The 15,415-nt window shown below is 37.3% G+C and overlaps 1 protein-coding gene across 2 annotated transcripts in view; it reads right to left on the reverse strand.

Annotated features, from left to right (window-relative positions):
- Positions 1–15,415, reverse strand: part of PIK3R3 (phosphoinositide-3-kinase, regulatory subunit 3 (gamma)) — a 109,522-nt gene that overhangs the window by 91,818 nt on the left and 2,289 nt on the right. The gene's annotated exons all lie outside the window — the stretch shown is intronic.

The raw sequence follows: 15,415 nt of genomic DNA on the forward strand, positions 1-15,415 counted from the left end.
GGACTGATGCTGAAGCTGAAGTTCCAATACTTTGGCCACCTGATGAGAAGAACTGACTCATTGGAAAAGACCCTGATGCTGGGAGGGATTGGGCACAGGAGGAGAAGGGGATGACAGAGGATGAGATGGCTGGATGGCATCACCGACTTGATGGACATGAATTTGGGTAAACTCTGGGAGTTGGTGATATTCAGGGAGGCCTGCGTGCTGGTATTCATGGGGTTGTAAAGAGTCGGACATGACTGAGCAACTGAACTGAACTGAGCTGATTCATGTTAAAGTCTGACAGAAAACAACAAAATTCTGTAAAGCAATTATCTTTCAACAACAACAACAAAAAAGTCAAGCCAATGGTTACCTCTGGTAGGGAGAAGAGAAGGGGTATATAATTGGAAAGGGGTATGCTTTTGGCTTCTGGGAAGTTATCGTCAACATCTTTATCTAAGTGATGGTTACAAAGTTGCTCACTATATGAAGTCAGTAATCTGTACATTTATGTTTTATATACTTACACATTTTATATAGTTATTCAAAGACATACCTTTTCATGTCTTTTGCCCATTTTTATATGGGATTGTGTATTTTACTTCACAATATAAAAAGTTAAATCACTGTACCAGTGAGGCCTTCTTTTGACTACCCAAAATAAAACAGTAATTCTTCCTCTGATTTCTATCTCCCTAAGTCAGTAGCCATTTTGTTTTGTTTCTCTTTCTCATTTTTTTTGGCTACCCTGAGCTGTCTGTGGGATTTTGTTCTCTGACCAGGGACTGAACCCAGGCCCTCTGCAGTGAGAGTGCAGAGTCCTAAACACTGGACCGCCAGGAAATTTCTGAGCCAGTAGACTTTTTTTTTCTACAGCCAGTAGATTTTTTTCTTCTTTTTCTTATTTCTTTGTTTTCACCTAACATAACCTATGTATTTACTTAATTTACTGTTATATTTCCTCCTGCATAAAGCAAGGAGTTCATTTTGTTCATTGCTATACTCCCAGCCATTAGAAGAGTACCTAGGAAAAAATACACCTTTACACTGGGTTGCCATTCCATTCTCCAGGGGATCTTCCCAACCCAGGGATCGAATCTGGGTCTCCTGCATTACAGGCAGATTCTTTAACATCTGACCCACTAGGGTGAGGCCCATTTTTCACACATGCTCCTAGCCATTAGAAAAGTACCTAGAATAAAATACACCTTTATACTTTTATCCATACGATCCAAGCCTAACCTTCATCTTTATTTATTTTAAATAAATTAATTTTTGGCTGTTCTGGGTCTTCATTGCTACACGGGTTTTCTTTAGTTGCGGCGAACTGGGGCTACTCTTTGTGGCAGCACATGAACTTCTCATGGAGATGGTTTATCTTGGGGAGCATGGGCTCTAGGGCTCTTGGGCTTCTGTAGTTGCAGCACCCAGGTTTAACTGCTCCATGGCATGTGAGATCTTCCTAGTTCAGGGGTCAAACCCACGTCCCCTGATGTCCTTCCTCTTTAAATTGGGTCTCTTAGTTTATGGTACCACCATCTCCCAAGCCAGAAAACTAAGTCTTTGATTTTTCTCAAGATAGTCTCTAAGTCCCATTATTCTACTTCTTAAACAACTCTTCCTCTTCATTCTCTCTGCTACTATCTTCCCTTAGGCTTTTTTTGGGGGTTCGGGGTGGGAAGAGGAATTGTCACGTAATTTCCACTTATTTGTTTTTAAATAATTAGAAGATAAAACAGAAGTATAATCTCTGGTTATAAATCTAACATGGGTATAGATGTAGAACTATATGGGTTGGTAGTTAAGATTAGCTATCTGCATGAGTCCACATGAACTGTTGTGCACAGGTCTCCCCACCTCCATGCTGTTCTTTTCTCCCCTCCTTTACCTTAGGCTTTCATAATATCTTTCATCTATACTGAAATAGCCTCCTAGAGAGTTTACCTTCTTCAATCTGGCCTTCCTCCAATCTATTTTTCACTTTGCAGCCAATATATTCTTTTCCCTACTTGAAACCAATCAGTCAGTAGCTCCCCAACTGCCCATAGGAAAAAGGTCCAACCTCTAAGTATAGCATTCAGGGCCTTTCATGAATTGGCCCTCACCTATATCTCCAGATGCATTTACCACCACTTCCCACCTCATACTTGTTTCAGCAAAACTGAATTAGTTACAGTTCCCAAAATGAATCAAGTTGTGTCCATTCATCCAGGCTGTTACCTCTCTACTACCTGACCAGTAAATCACTCCCTCTTCTGTTTATACTTTTTTATTACTACACTTAAAATATTCATTTAACCAATATTTACTGAACACCTCTATGTACCAGAGACAGGGCTATGTATGGGAGACCCAGCAGTTAATTATAGCTTTAGCCCTTATCCTGAGGAAATTTATAATCTCATGAGGACTAAAGACACTCAACAATTAATAATAAGTGTGGTTAAAGATTATAAAGTGGGTAATACAGTATATAATGGAAATGTATGTTAGCTGATAGCCATGAGAAATGGAGGAAGTAATAAAGAGAAGTCTGCATGCATTTGTTTACAGGTGGGTATTCCTTAATTACAGTCTGAGCTCCTTAAGGATAAGGATTATGTCATCTTTATATCACTAGCTAGGACAGTAAATAGTAATGTATAGTAATGTGCATTGTATACTACAAAGATCACTGACCTATTAACTCCCAGACTAATCCCTTTGGCCAGGTGAATGCAGTGTTCTTATTGACCAGACCTGGGTCATGTACCCACCCTCAAAGCCAATGGATGAGATCAATTCTACATAAGCCACACTGACTGCAAATGGGGGCGGATGGTTCCAAAACAAACATCAGGAAGCTTGTTACCCAAATAAGAGGGAAAGTTAGTTGGACAGGCAAAAACAGCAAGCAGTCCTCTCTTTAGCGGACACTGTAATTATCTCAAAATATACCTTGTTCCTTCCCCACACTGGTAAGGAGTTTATATGGGACTGACCCCTTCCCCAGCTCCAGGAGTAGGCCTTGATTCCATACAGCAGTGGTTCTCAAAGTGTGGTGTGCAGACCCATCAAAGCAGTAAACTTGTTACAAATTTTTAGAACCCAATCCCAAACATAGTGAATCAAAAACTCTGGGGGTAAGGCCTAGCATTCTGTTTTTGTTTTTGTTTTTTTAAAGTCCTCCAGGTGGTTCTAATGCACTCTCAAGTTTAGGAGACAGAGAAAACTACAATTAGTAATTCAAGGAATCCCGATTTTAAGACAGTGATCCTTTGGGACACAGGACCGTCTAATTAGTGACAAACTCAGGATCTTTGTGTTATATTTGTGGGAAGCATCCTCCCTACCCACCACCCCACTCCAAGAACTGAGGAAACATGCAATCCCACGAGCCAAAGGCAGTCATCTTATACTACAAGAGAAGCCAGCCTGAGAAAAAAGTTGACATAGGGAAAAGCCAAAGCAAATGTAGAAAAACTGGGCCAAAGTCTGACAGTTTTGATCAAACTTAGCCAGGGGCCCTCATTACCTTTTTTAAACTGAAGTATAGTTGATTTACAATGTTGTGCTAATTTCTGCTGAGCAGCAAAGTGGCTCAGTTATACACATCTATACATTCTTCTTCTATATACTTTTCCATGGGGTTTATCCCAGGAGATTGGATATAGTTCCCTGTGCTATCCAGTAGGATCTTGTTTACTCCCTCACTCCCTTTGAACTTTTCAATTACACAAACCCATAAATTCTCTTTGTTTAAACCAACTTGAGTTGGACTTTTTGCTACTGAATCTGAAAAGTATTCTGATAATAGTTACAACAAGTTATACGTCTATGCCTACACATCTTATCTACATGGGGAGAATGTACTAGGAAATAGTGTTCATTCAACTGTCTAGCCTCTCTCTAAATTAGGCTTGGCAAATTTAGCAAATAAAAATACAAGACACCCAGTTAAATTTGAATTTCAGATAAATAATGAATAACTTTTTAGTATAAATATGTCCCAAATATTTCATGGGGACATACTGCATATATTTTATCTGGCAATGCTACCCTAAATGCCCACTGTTGATACCTAGGAATCAAAAGAGAGGCCCAGGTCAATTTCAGTCAGACAGCAGTGATAACGGCTCTTCCACAGTTCAGGAACAAGAGTAAACTCCAAGTACTGAACTCCGTCCTACTACAGGTTTGAATCACCTGTCTTAAACTTCTTCCTAAAAGTCAAACACGTCAAACCCTCTGGCAGGTAAGTGTGACAAAATCAAATATGTTCCTATATGAGTATTCATAGCTTCTTTTCTTTACTGGCCCTTATTATACAGATCACAGTAAGGAAACAGGCAAAGGAGAGAGCTGAAAGGGAAACCGGTACTCCTGGAAGAGAAACTAATAAGTTTGAGAAAGGCAGGAAAGAAGCAAAAACAATGACTGTTCAAGTTGCTATAGACTGTTCAAGTTGCTCTCCAGGGGTCACAAACTAGAAGCAGACAGGAATACAACTGGAAATCAAAACAATCTGAATCCAGCACCCCTAAACACTGAGCAACATTTCAGCAAAGTCTGTGCTCAAGCACCTAATCATTCCACTAATACGTAAACACACAAATGTATTTTCATTATTCTAAAACACCAACAACTTTAGCACATAAAGTAAAATGATACATATGTGGCATATGTATCCTTCTCTTTAATTTCTCCTCCCCTTCATAGCCCACCACAGAAACTTAGAATTTCAAGATAATTTCCTTTTCAAAGTTACTTTTGAAAGTAAATTATAATATAGTCTAGATTTATTCAGTAATGTTTATCAAAGCAACTCATGAGTAAGCCTTCATCAAATAACTAAGGCCACATATTATGCTGCTTTGCACTCATGTCAGAGATTAGAAATCATAACACTTCAAAGATAGAAAAATCCATCCAAAAATATATACATTGACATCATTTTAAAAGCTAAATCTTTAATTACTAAAGCATACCTAAAGCTAAAAAATATAAAATAAGTCAGTTTAGAAATGACAAGTTATATAACTAGTCATAATATTCAGAATCCAACTACTTTTTACAATCTCCACAGCATCCACCCTTGTCCAAGCCACCACCATCCCTCAGCCTGTTTACTGCCGTAGCCTCCTAACAGTTTATCCATTTCCATCAGCAGCCAGCATTGTCCTTTTAAGCCAGGAATCATAACATATCCTCCTTCAACACACTTGGATGGCTTCTCATCACAGTCAAGTTTTTTTCTTTATTAAAGCATATTTGATATACAATATTATATAAGTTACAGATGTACAGAAGAGTGAGTCACAACTTTTAAAGGTTACGCTCCATTTATATTTCTCAGTCAAGTTTTAAAAGCCCAAGTTCTTACAATGTCCTATACAGTCTTCCCCACCATCCACATCATTACTTGTCTTTTAAATCTGACTATATGATAGTTTCCCCTCACTCCACTTCAGCCACACCGGCCTCCTACCTGATCCCTGACTGCCTGACACACATGCTCCTGTGTGTCATCTGGTATTCCCTCTGCCAGGCATACTGGCATATATATCTTACCTCCCATATATCTACCTGACTAGCACCCTCACTTCCTTCACATCAGGCCCTTCCTGTCCTAGTATCTAAAATAGTTTCCGGCGGGAATCCATGGTGGTCCAGTGGTTAGAACTCCACTCTTCCACTGCAAGAGAGCATGAATTTGATCCCTGATTGGGGAACTAAGATCCTACATGCTGCATGGCCTGAATGAATGAGTAAACAAATATATAATATTGAAAACAGCAGCTCCCTCACCCAGCACTCATATTTTTGTTCTCTGCTTTTTCTTCATAACATTTATCACCATCACTATGTATTCCACTTATGATTTTGTTTATTCTTTGTTCTCTCCCCTCCCTTAAAAATGTATACTCCATGAATAAAGGGAGTTTTGCTGTTCTGTTGAATGCTATACCTGCCTGGCAATCAAATATTTGCTGAAAAACATGAATTAATTAATAGACATGAACAAAAACATTTTTGGATGCTTAATATGGTCTGGGCATCATGTTAGCTGCTTTACAGTTGTTAATTCACTGGACTCTCAAAACAATCTTATAGAAGTAGGGACAACCATCATTGCCGTTTTTAGGCAAGGAAACCAAAACACAGAAAACATAAGTAAATTGCCCAATGATATATGCTAGGAAGCGGCAGAAGCCAACATGAACTCTGGTAATCTGATTCCAGAACCCTCTCTCTTCACAGCCCCACTATATTGCCTATGAATTTCTAACTAGTTAATACAATCTAATTAAAAGATATGATCTATGAGTTACTTTAAGTGTCCTAATTTTTAAGGTCAGTCATTCAAATCATAGATCAAGTCTTAGGCTTAATTTACCAAACTTAATTTACTAAACTTTGAAATATGGAATTTATAATTTTATAAATGCTTTCTCACACTCATTTATCAGATGTACTAATTTACTCTATTCCAACACCTACAAGCCTCAAATAAGGAAACTGTCAACCAGAGATGTTAGCTTCCTCATCTTCTGGAAAGCAACTGTTAAGATAGGAAATGGTCTGTCATATTTAACTCTCAATACTATGTAACCCTGTGAATTCCAATTTATAAAATGAAAATGGGTTTCATAATACATCACTGTACTAACTAGATTTTAGTTTTGAAAAAGAAAAAAAATTAACTCGCTAATTATCTTTATTTCCAAATACAGAGACAAGAACTTTGAAAAGAGCTATGGTTCTCCAAATTACTTTTCAGAGTGGCCACTGTTGTTTGCCAACCTAGAATTCATCCCCTCCTCTTCCTTCCTAACAGAATCCTTCCCCTGATAATGCCTCAGAGGAAGTCAACACCACTCCAGATTCCACAAACACGGTTATTTCGATAGTAATCACTATTGAACCACTCATGACTGGTTCAGGAATAGACATATGACCCAATTCTGGCCAAAAAGCTGTGAAAGAAGCCTGCTAGAGGCTTTTAGAGAAAGTTTCCTCTCTCTGAATACAGTGGCACAGAAAGAGACCTCTTCCTTCTTTCAGAAGTTGTGTGTATAGAGACAGTAGCCAGTTCCAGGGAGGGCAGCAGAACTGGGCAAGGCAAAGAATATGGGTTTTTACTGACATTGTTGAATTTCTGTAATCAACCAACGCTGAAGCTTATTACATGAGAAGATAAAGTTTCTTATTTCTTAAGCCATGTTGAAATGAGGTTCTGCTGCTTACAGATGAAAATATACTAATTATATACTTTTTTATGAAACATATCCCAGGACGACCAGGACAAATTTCAGGAAAAGAAGTCTGTAGTTCATTTTACAAATCCTTGTTAGAAGTTCAATGTGAATTATACCATACTGAATGACTCTACTGTACAGTTAGAAAGCTAAGAAGGATACATGTGAAAGAATGAACTCTAAAGCAGTATTCCTCTAACACAATCATTTTGATATGGCCTTCTCCAAAATAATTTATATACAAATTTTAAATTTTGACTCATGATTTATATTTGCCTAAGTTTAAAAAAGAAAAGAAACTAGGGAATTCCCTGGTCCAGTGGTTAGGACTCAGCACTTTCACTTCTGTGGCCTGGGTTCAATCCCTGGTCAGGGAACTGAGTAACATCTGCAAGCCGCCTGGTACAGCCAAAAAGAAAGAAAGAAACTACAACAATAACTACCTAAGACCATATAGCCTGGACTTGTTGCCCTATACCCTTACACACAGGTAGACAACTAAACTGGTCCACAAACAGAACATCAGACAGGAAATCGAAGGCAGGATAATGGTGGATGGTATGACATCATAGTGTTGACTTTGGCTTTGTGTTGGCTCATAGTCACAGGGCACAGGGCAGTTTTTACACTGACATGGGACATACAAAATGGAATGATCTAGCAGGCTAGACCTAGTCTACTTCCCCTTTTATTAAAAAAATAAGATAACCCTCTCACTTCATATGAACTTACAAATAATGCACAAGGAGCCAAAAAAGATACCATGGGCGAACAATTTGAAAATTGATCTTATAAGGCTCTACGGTTGACCTTACCTTGTTATCCCAAGTCAACTTCTACACAATCTAAATTTAATTGGTATAGTAACACACTAAACAACTACATTTAACCCAAACTTTCAGAAACTTACTATTCACTTTTACTACTTCAAAATTTCAAATACGACTTTTATGCAAAACCATAAAATTTTGCTGATAACACTATGTATTGCATTTTTTCAGTATTCCTTTTGTTACAATAAATTATCTTTAGAACTTTAAAGATCACATGTTGATAATAAATAATACCAACATTTTGAAATGAGTCACAAAATAAAACTTGTTGGGTCCACAGGCCTAAGATTTAACAAAATATTTAGACACTGGGTGTTTAAGCTTATCTTGTTGGGGAAATAAATTACATTTGCGAAATAATTAATGCCATAACAGAACGTGATTTTGTGTCAAAATAAGAGACCAGCCCTAGATCATTAAAGGGGTTCAGTGCTGGAATTTTTAGAGGAAGAAAAGGAGGAAGAAGGACTTACAAAGGATCCGGATTTAAAGATGGGGTAGGATGAGCATAATCTAACATAAGCAACAGCATAAGCAAAAGGCTAGAGATGGAAATAAGCAAGGTATAGTGAAGTGATAAGCAAGGAATTGGGCAAGAAAAAAAATGAGAATAGAAGATTAGTAATTAAGATGGAAATGTAAATTGGTACCATATTACTAAAGATTACATATGTCAAGTTTAAGAGTATGGCCTCTGCTTAAAATAAATGGAGAGTTGCTAATAATTTCTAAATAGAGCCATAAAACAATGAAAATAACATTTCAGTAGGATTAATCTGGCTGATGAATTCAGGATGAATTTATAGGGGAGGGGAAAAAGAAATTAGAAACAAAGAACCAGTTAGGAGGTACCAGTTAAGAACCTGGGCATTGGTTAGGCAGACAGACTTGCTCTGCTACTTGCTGACAACTGAATAAGTTAGTAAACACATTTGTGTCAGTTTCCCGTCTGTAAAGTGGGATAATAATCGTGCCTATTTTATAAAGTTGTTGTGTGGCTAAACGAAATAATACATATGAAAGCATTTAACATAGTGCCAGGTCTACAATAACTACTCAACAAATGCTGGCAACTATTACCTTATTACAAATAATTTCAAATGTGAGGTGCTGAGGAACAAAGGCAATAGAAACTAAAAAGAAAGGATGATTTGAGTGATATTTCCATAGACTCATGAGAGTCTAGAAAAGACCCTAGGGAGTTCTTCCAAAAACAAAATGGCTCCAGTTTAAATGTCAAGGATGAAGAAAAGCATGCAGCAAGATATCTCAAAAGGTTTTGACTACAAGCGTATGCAAAGAGATAGAGTTAACTGAATATTAGCAATATGCCAGGATATAAGCTACAATGAATTGAGTATATTACATGTGCCAAAGGGCTTCCCAGGTGGCTCAGTGGTAAAGAATCTACCTGCCAATGCAGGAGCTTCAGGAGATGTGGGTTCAATCCCTGGGTCAGGAAGATTCCCTGGAGGAGGAAATGGCAATCCACTCCAGTATTCTTGCCTAGAACTCATGGACAAAGGAGCCTAGCTGGCCATAGTCCATGGGGTCACAAAGTGTCAGACACAACTGAGCAGGCACACATGCAGCACACAACATATGCCAAACACTGTACAAGATATTGATATAGTACTTCTAATCTCCAGAACAACTGCGAACGGTATGTATTAATTCAATTCTACAGAAGAGAAAATGGATGCTCACAGCAAACTAAGAAGCAAAGCTAGGTTTGGGACCCATACCATCTGTTTCCAAAGCCTGTGTTCTTTCTACTACATTCAGGCTGCATCCTCCTTTAATATCAATAAAAATTATATCACATAGACATATTTGTCATTATTTTTCTATATACTTTGTTAAACATGGTGACCATAAAGATGTCCAATATTTTCTACATTCTAAGAAAAATACAAAGCATGAAAAAACAATGAGAATAAACCTTAAAAGCATTATCAAGTGAAGACTTACCATACTTCTAATGAAACATACTTAGATATACTATAAACTATAATATATTAAAATGAAAGCAATGACTAATCTTTTTCGATAAGAAGATGCAGAAAAAGTTGGCATGGCTTTTTTACATCATTTGATTATATAAACATTCCTTCCTTATTACAATATTATTAAAAAGTGACAACTAGCTCATAAAAGAAATATCTTACGATACACAGAGAAGCATTTTATATAAGATGAATCCATCAAATGTTCAGAGTTATAAAGAAAAATTCAACCACAGAAGCAGGATGCCCAGTTTGCTAACGGTAAGGACCACATGGCAGCAGGTGACCTATTTCTCCAGTGTGTTTCTCAGCAGACATTTTCTTCAACCACAGGCCCAATATGTTAGTTCTCCACCAGAATGTTACTTAATCTAAAATTTTACCAGGATGAAAATACCAAGTATGCCAAAAAAAGTAAGTTTCCTAAAACAACCTTTTCATCTGGCTCCAAAAATACTTTACTAGGTTGGCCATCAAACTATGCAGTCAAGTAACTACTAAACCAGTATTTCTCAGAGTGTAATCCAGAGACCACTGAGGGTCAAACCACTGGGCCCCCCTTTCAGAGGGCCCAAGAGGGTCCAATTTTCACACTATTTTCAGAGTGTTACTAAGACATTATTTGCCTTCTCTACTCTTTCTTTCACAACTGTGTAGTGGAGTTTTCCAGAGGCTATGACCTGTGATATCTCAAAAGACTGAATGCAAGAGCAGACATGGGAATTTATATGCCTTCTATTAAGTCATACATTAAAGATTAAAAGGCCTGACATTAAAAGTTATTTGCAAAAAACATAAAATGATGCCACTCTTCTCACTTTTTTTGTTTGTTTTGGGGGAAACACAGCTATTTTCTCATTTTAAAGTTATGTTAACATGTAATGCTTTATTATTTCTAAATGAATTAAATACTTTTTAACTTCTCAGTTTTATTCTAATATATAGCAAACTTCAATAGAAACAACCCACCTAAACAGAAACTCTTTGGGATCCTCAATAATTTTAAGAGTTTAAGGGGTTGTTGTTGTTTAATCACTAAGTCGTGTCCAACTCTTTGCAACCCCACGGACTGTAGCCCTCCAGGCTCCTCTGTCCATGGGATTTCCCAGGCAAGAACACTGGAGTGGGTTGCCATTTCCTTCTTCAGGGGATCTTCCCGACCCAGGGATCAAACCCGGGTCTCATGCATTAGCAGGTGGATTCTTTACCACCGAGTCACCCAGGAAGCCTATTAAAGGGGTACTGAGATTTAAAAAAATGAGAATCACTTTTCCAGACCTTCCTATATTTATGTTTTGCCAAACAATTAAATTTTTTAAATTTTCTATTATCACTGAAGAGATTGCTGCTGCCCTACAGATTCAGAAATTTGTTCTTAATAAGAAAAAATAAGAACAAAAAAGTCTATAATCTTAAAAAGAATTGTATGTTAGTCTAAAAAAGAAATGATTTATTACATCTTCTCAAAATAAACACAATAACAATGTCAAAACTGAAGTGCACTCTACCTATAAGCTTTGGGGATGAGTTTATGATCAGTTGCATATTGGTAATCTTCCAATAGCTCTTATCCCCAAAACAGGGCTCTCTGGGGCTTCCCTGGTGGTCCACTGATTAAGAATATGCCTTGCAATGCAGGGGTCAACCAGTTCAATTCCTGGTCCGGGAGGATCCCACATGCTGCTAGCAACTAAGCCCAAGCCCCCAAGTGCCATGATATCAAAACTACTGAAGCCCCACATGCCTAGAAGAGCAACAAGAGAAGCCACTGCAATGAGAAGCCAGAGCACCACAACAAAGAGTAGCCTCCACTTGCCACAACTAGAGAAAGCCTGCACACAGCAACGAAGACCCATCACAGCCAAAAAATAAATAAATAAATCTAAAAAAAAAAAAAAAACAGGGCTCTTGGAAAGGACAGCAACTGTTCTGTTATGGAATAATCCTGATTTCCAAATCACAAGAGGACTAACCAAGATGCTTATAAGCAATTCTCTGTACCGTAATCTTAACATTTCTGATATTAAAATGTTTTATACTCCATCTAAACAGTTTGGTATTTCCCAGTATTTCTGGGAAACATATAAAGATTAAGACATCAAAGTTTCATTTGGATCCAACCCTTACATTGTCAGTAAATTATAATAGATGTGGCAATCCAGCCAGTTATTAGAATCTTCAGGATACATGGTAATGGTAGTTTTTGAAAATACAGGCTGAAAGAAAGACCTTTGAAAACTAGTTTTTGAGGCTGCTGACAGCAATAACAGACAAAAATTTCATATTTACACTTGACTAAAATAAAAATGAAAGTCATATTTTTAAAACTGCAATATTAATATTACAGTTAAGGACCCTAAGTCAATAACTGTGTAATTTGAAAGTTACTTAAACAGAGGCTACTGCAATAGCCAAGAAATGAAGTGACTAAAGACCTTAAGTAGAAAAGCAGGTAAAGGCTAGAAAAAAACAACACTCCTTAGGCATTCGTTAATTCAACACATATTTATTAAATTGTCTACTACTTGCAAGACCTTGACAAGCTAAGAAGCTCATAAACTGGTGGGAAGATAATTCCAAAGGGGGAAGTATACATAAATAAATGCAGAAGCTACTCTAGGCAGAATGGAAAAAGTTCTATCTGAGAAGTGCTAGAAGAGGGAGGGAAAGAAAGGAAGGATGTCTCCAAACAGTAGGGATCAGGGAACACACATTCTGGCAAAGAAGTCATCTAACCAGGACCCTTTATCTAACCAGGACCCTTAACATGTATGAGATTTCAACCCAAGGTGAAAGGCACCCAGAAGAGGGAAAAGCACACAGTCAAGGAACAGCAAGTATGAAACAGCTTCCACAGAACTTGTGATGGACTCTAGGAGAAAAGACTGGAAAATTAGGTTGGAAGCAAAAATAAAGGGACTTATCTGATAGGATAAGCAAGATGTGGCTTTTTTCAGTAGGCAAAGGAAAAGCACTGGAAGGTTTTTAAGTCATTGGAAGGTTTACCATTGGAAGATAAATCATTAAATGATACTTTAAGAACACTGTGGACTGGACAGAGTAGAAACGGGGAGAACAGTTAGTGCACTATCACACCAGTCCAGGAGCTTGATCTAGGATCCTATGATAGGAACTAGGAAAAGGATGGATACGAGACATGCTGCAACCTCTTCACTAAAAATTTACTTAAACATCTCAAAACTTAATTTATCACACAAAACAAGGTTGTTCACATTATTTACACTAAAAACTATTCACTTCATAGGCAATATTTTAGCATACTCAAGTATGTTTCCTTTTCAAAAAGCTGTTAGAAATAACTAATTGTATTCTATTAATACATTAAGCCTACAAATGGGTAATGAACAGTATATGCATACTTCTAATATTCTGACTAGAATCTCAGTATGCAAAATTTCATTTAAGAATAAACATTCTAAACTCAAAAGTTTATTTCCATGGAATACACAAAGTTTGGATCAGAATTTTCTAAACAACCTTTTAAGACCCACAGCACTGTATAATGAAAACAGCTGACTTTTCTTAAAATCATTTTTGGACAACTCAACTCAACTCAGTCTATATTTCTACTAGGCCCATGTTTTTCAAATATTAGTGCCTTCTTCATTTTCTCCCCTCCTCCCCACTCACCTCTCCGCCCAACAAATTCCCTTTGTATGTCTGCAAGGCCAGATATTAAATGAACATCGTATGATTCTAAGGCAGTCTGAATATATGATTCTCACACTAACAGATATGTAGAATTATTAACCTTACTTTTTACAGGAAAGGAACTGATGATGTACTAAATTTCCATTTATGTGAATGACAAATGCATCTAATAGAAATGATGCTTTACCATTAAGGGGAAACAAAGAGGGAAATACACACAATAGATGGGTGGCAAATCTTACAAACTTTGTAAAATACAAAAAAAAGCTGTATCTGGATCGCAGTCACAATTATAAAAGCAAATAAAGAAGGCTCCAAAATGAAGGGAAAAGAAAAAAATTCTAAGTGATCATTGAGAGTGAAAAAGGTTGATTCAATATTAGTACTGGCTCTTAATATAACATCATTTAACACTCTATCACTCGATGACTAATTGAAAAAAAAACACAAAGAGGAGAATTCACTGTTCACAAGGACACAGGAAATAATTTCTACATACATCCTGTAAGACAGTTATACTTCATTACACTTTCATGGGCTCAGATCTTTTCAAAGGTTTCCAAAAACATACAGTCTTATGATAACTGAGATTCCCCAATGACACAATTTATTCTGTAGGCTTGGCTATAACACATTTTTAAAAGACATAACGAAATCATCCTCAACAAAAATAGGCACAAAGGCCTTCTACTTATTCAAAATCATTACATAAAGCACAGTCTATAATTGCAAACAGGATTTGAAAATCTGACAGCTTATAATCAGGACATAGACTTAAAAGAAAAAAAATTACCCAACTTTTCCATTTTCCTTCCTTTCCTTTTCCTACCATATACACAAAATGTCTGTAAGGATCTCAGACAAAGCTCTAAAGTAAAAATAGAGTCTATGTATACTTTACATTATGGGGACTCAAACCTATCACATGTATGTACACATCACATATATTCACACAAAAAAGGTTCTTCCTCTTTTTATGCTAAGAACCGAAGTTACATTAAATACTATCCCATAAATTAAGTTAAATCACCCTAAATTAAAGAGTAATAAAACAGTGCACACATATCTCTCTGAGCGACTATATTCTGAAAAGAAAAACCTCAGACTAAGGCCATGACTGAATAAAAAAGCCCAGCCCCTGAAAATCACTAACCGGCATTCGGTTTCCACGAGAGAAAAGGGGGTCTTTAAAACGAATAATCACATAGGCAAGCCCAGTTTCAGAAGTTAACGATGGTAAAACACAGCGAGCCAAACGTACGAAATGACAAGCTTTAAAGAATTCCCCTAAAGGGAAAGACTGACTTTAAGACTGGGATATAAAGCATCCTTTGCAGGTAGAATCTTTAATTGAAACAGGGGGGGAAAGGGGGTGTGGAGGGTACGACGAAAACCTGAACGAGAAGCAAAGGCAAAGTAAAAGAAACGGGTCCTTCCTCCCATCCCCACCACCCCAGCCCCCACCCCCACTCTCACAGGACAATAGGATCGGGGTCCTAACTGCAAACTTTAAACGTGTAAACCAGAAGCAGTTTTTACTGCAGCTCTAACTGCAAATCTGCCCCTCATCCCGAACCTAGAGCACCCAAGAATACTTCTGCCCGGAAAACATCACCAAGGTCTTGTTAAACACAAATCAGACCCATCACAAGATTCTTTTTTTCTCCCAAGTACCTGGAGG

The sequence above is a fragment of the Bison bison genome, unplaced genomic scaffold (genome assembly GCF_000754665.1).
Source record: "Bison bison bison isolate TAMUID 2011002044 unplaced genomic scaffold, Bison_UMD1.0 scf7180017864256, whole genome shotgun sequence".
Classification (NCBI taxonomy): domain Eukaryota; kingdom Metazoa; phylum Chordata; class Mammalia; order Artiodactyla; family Bovidae; genus Bison; species Bison bison.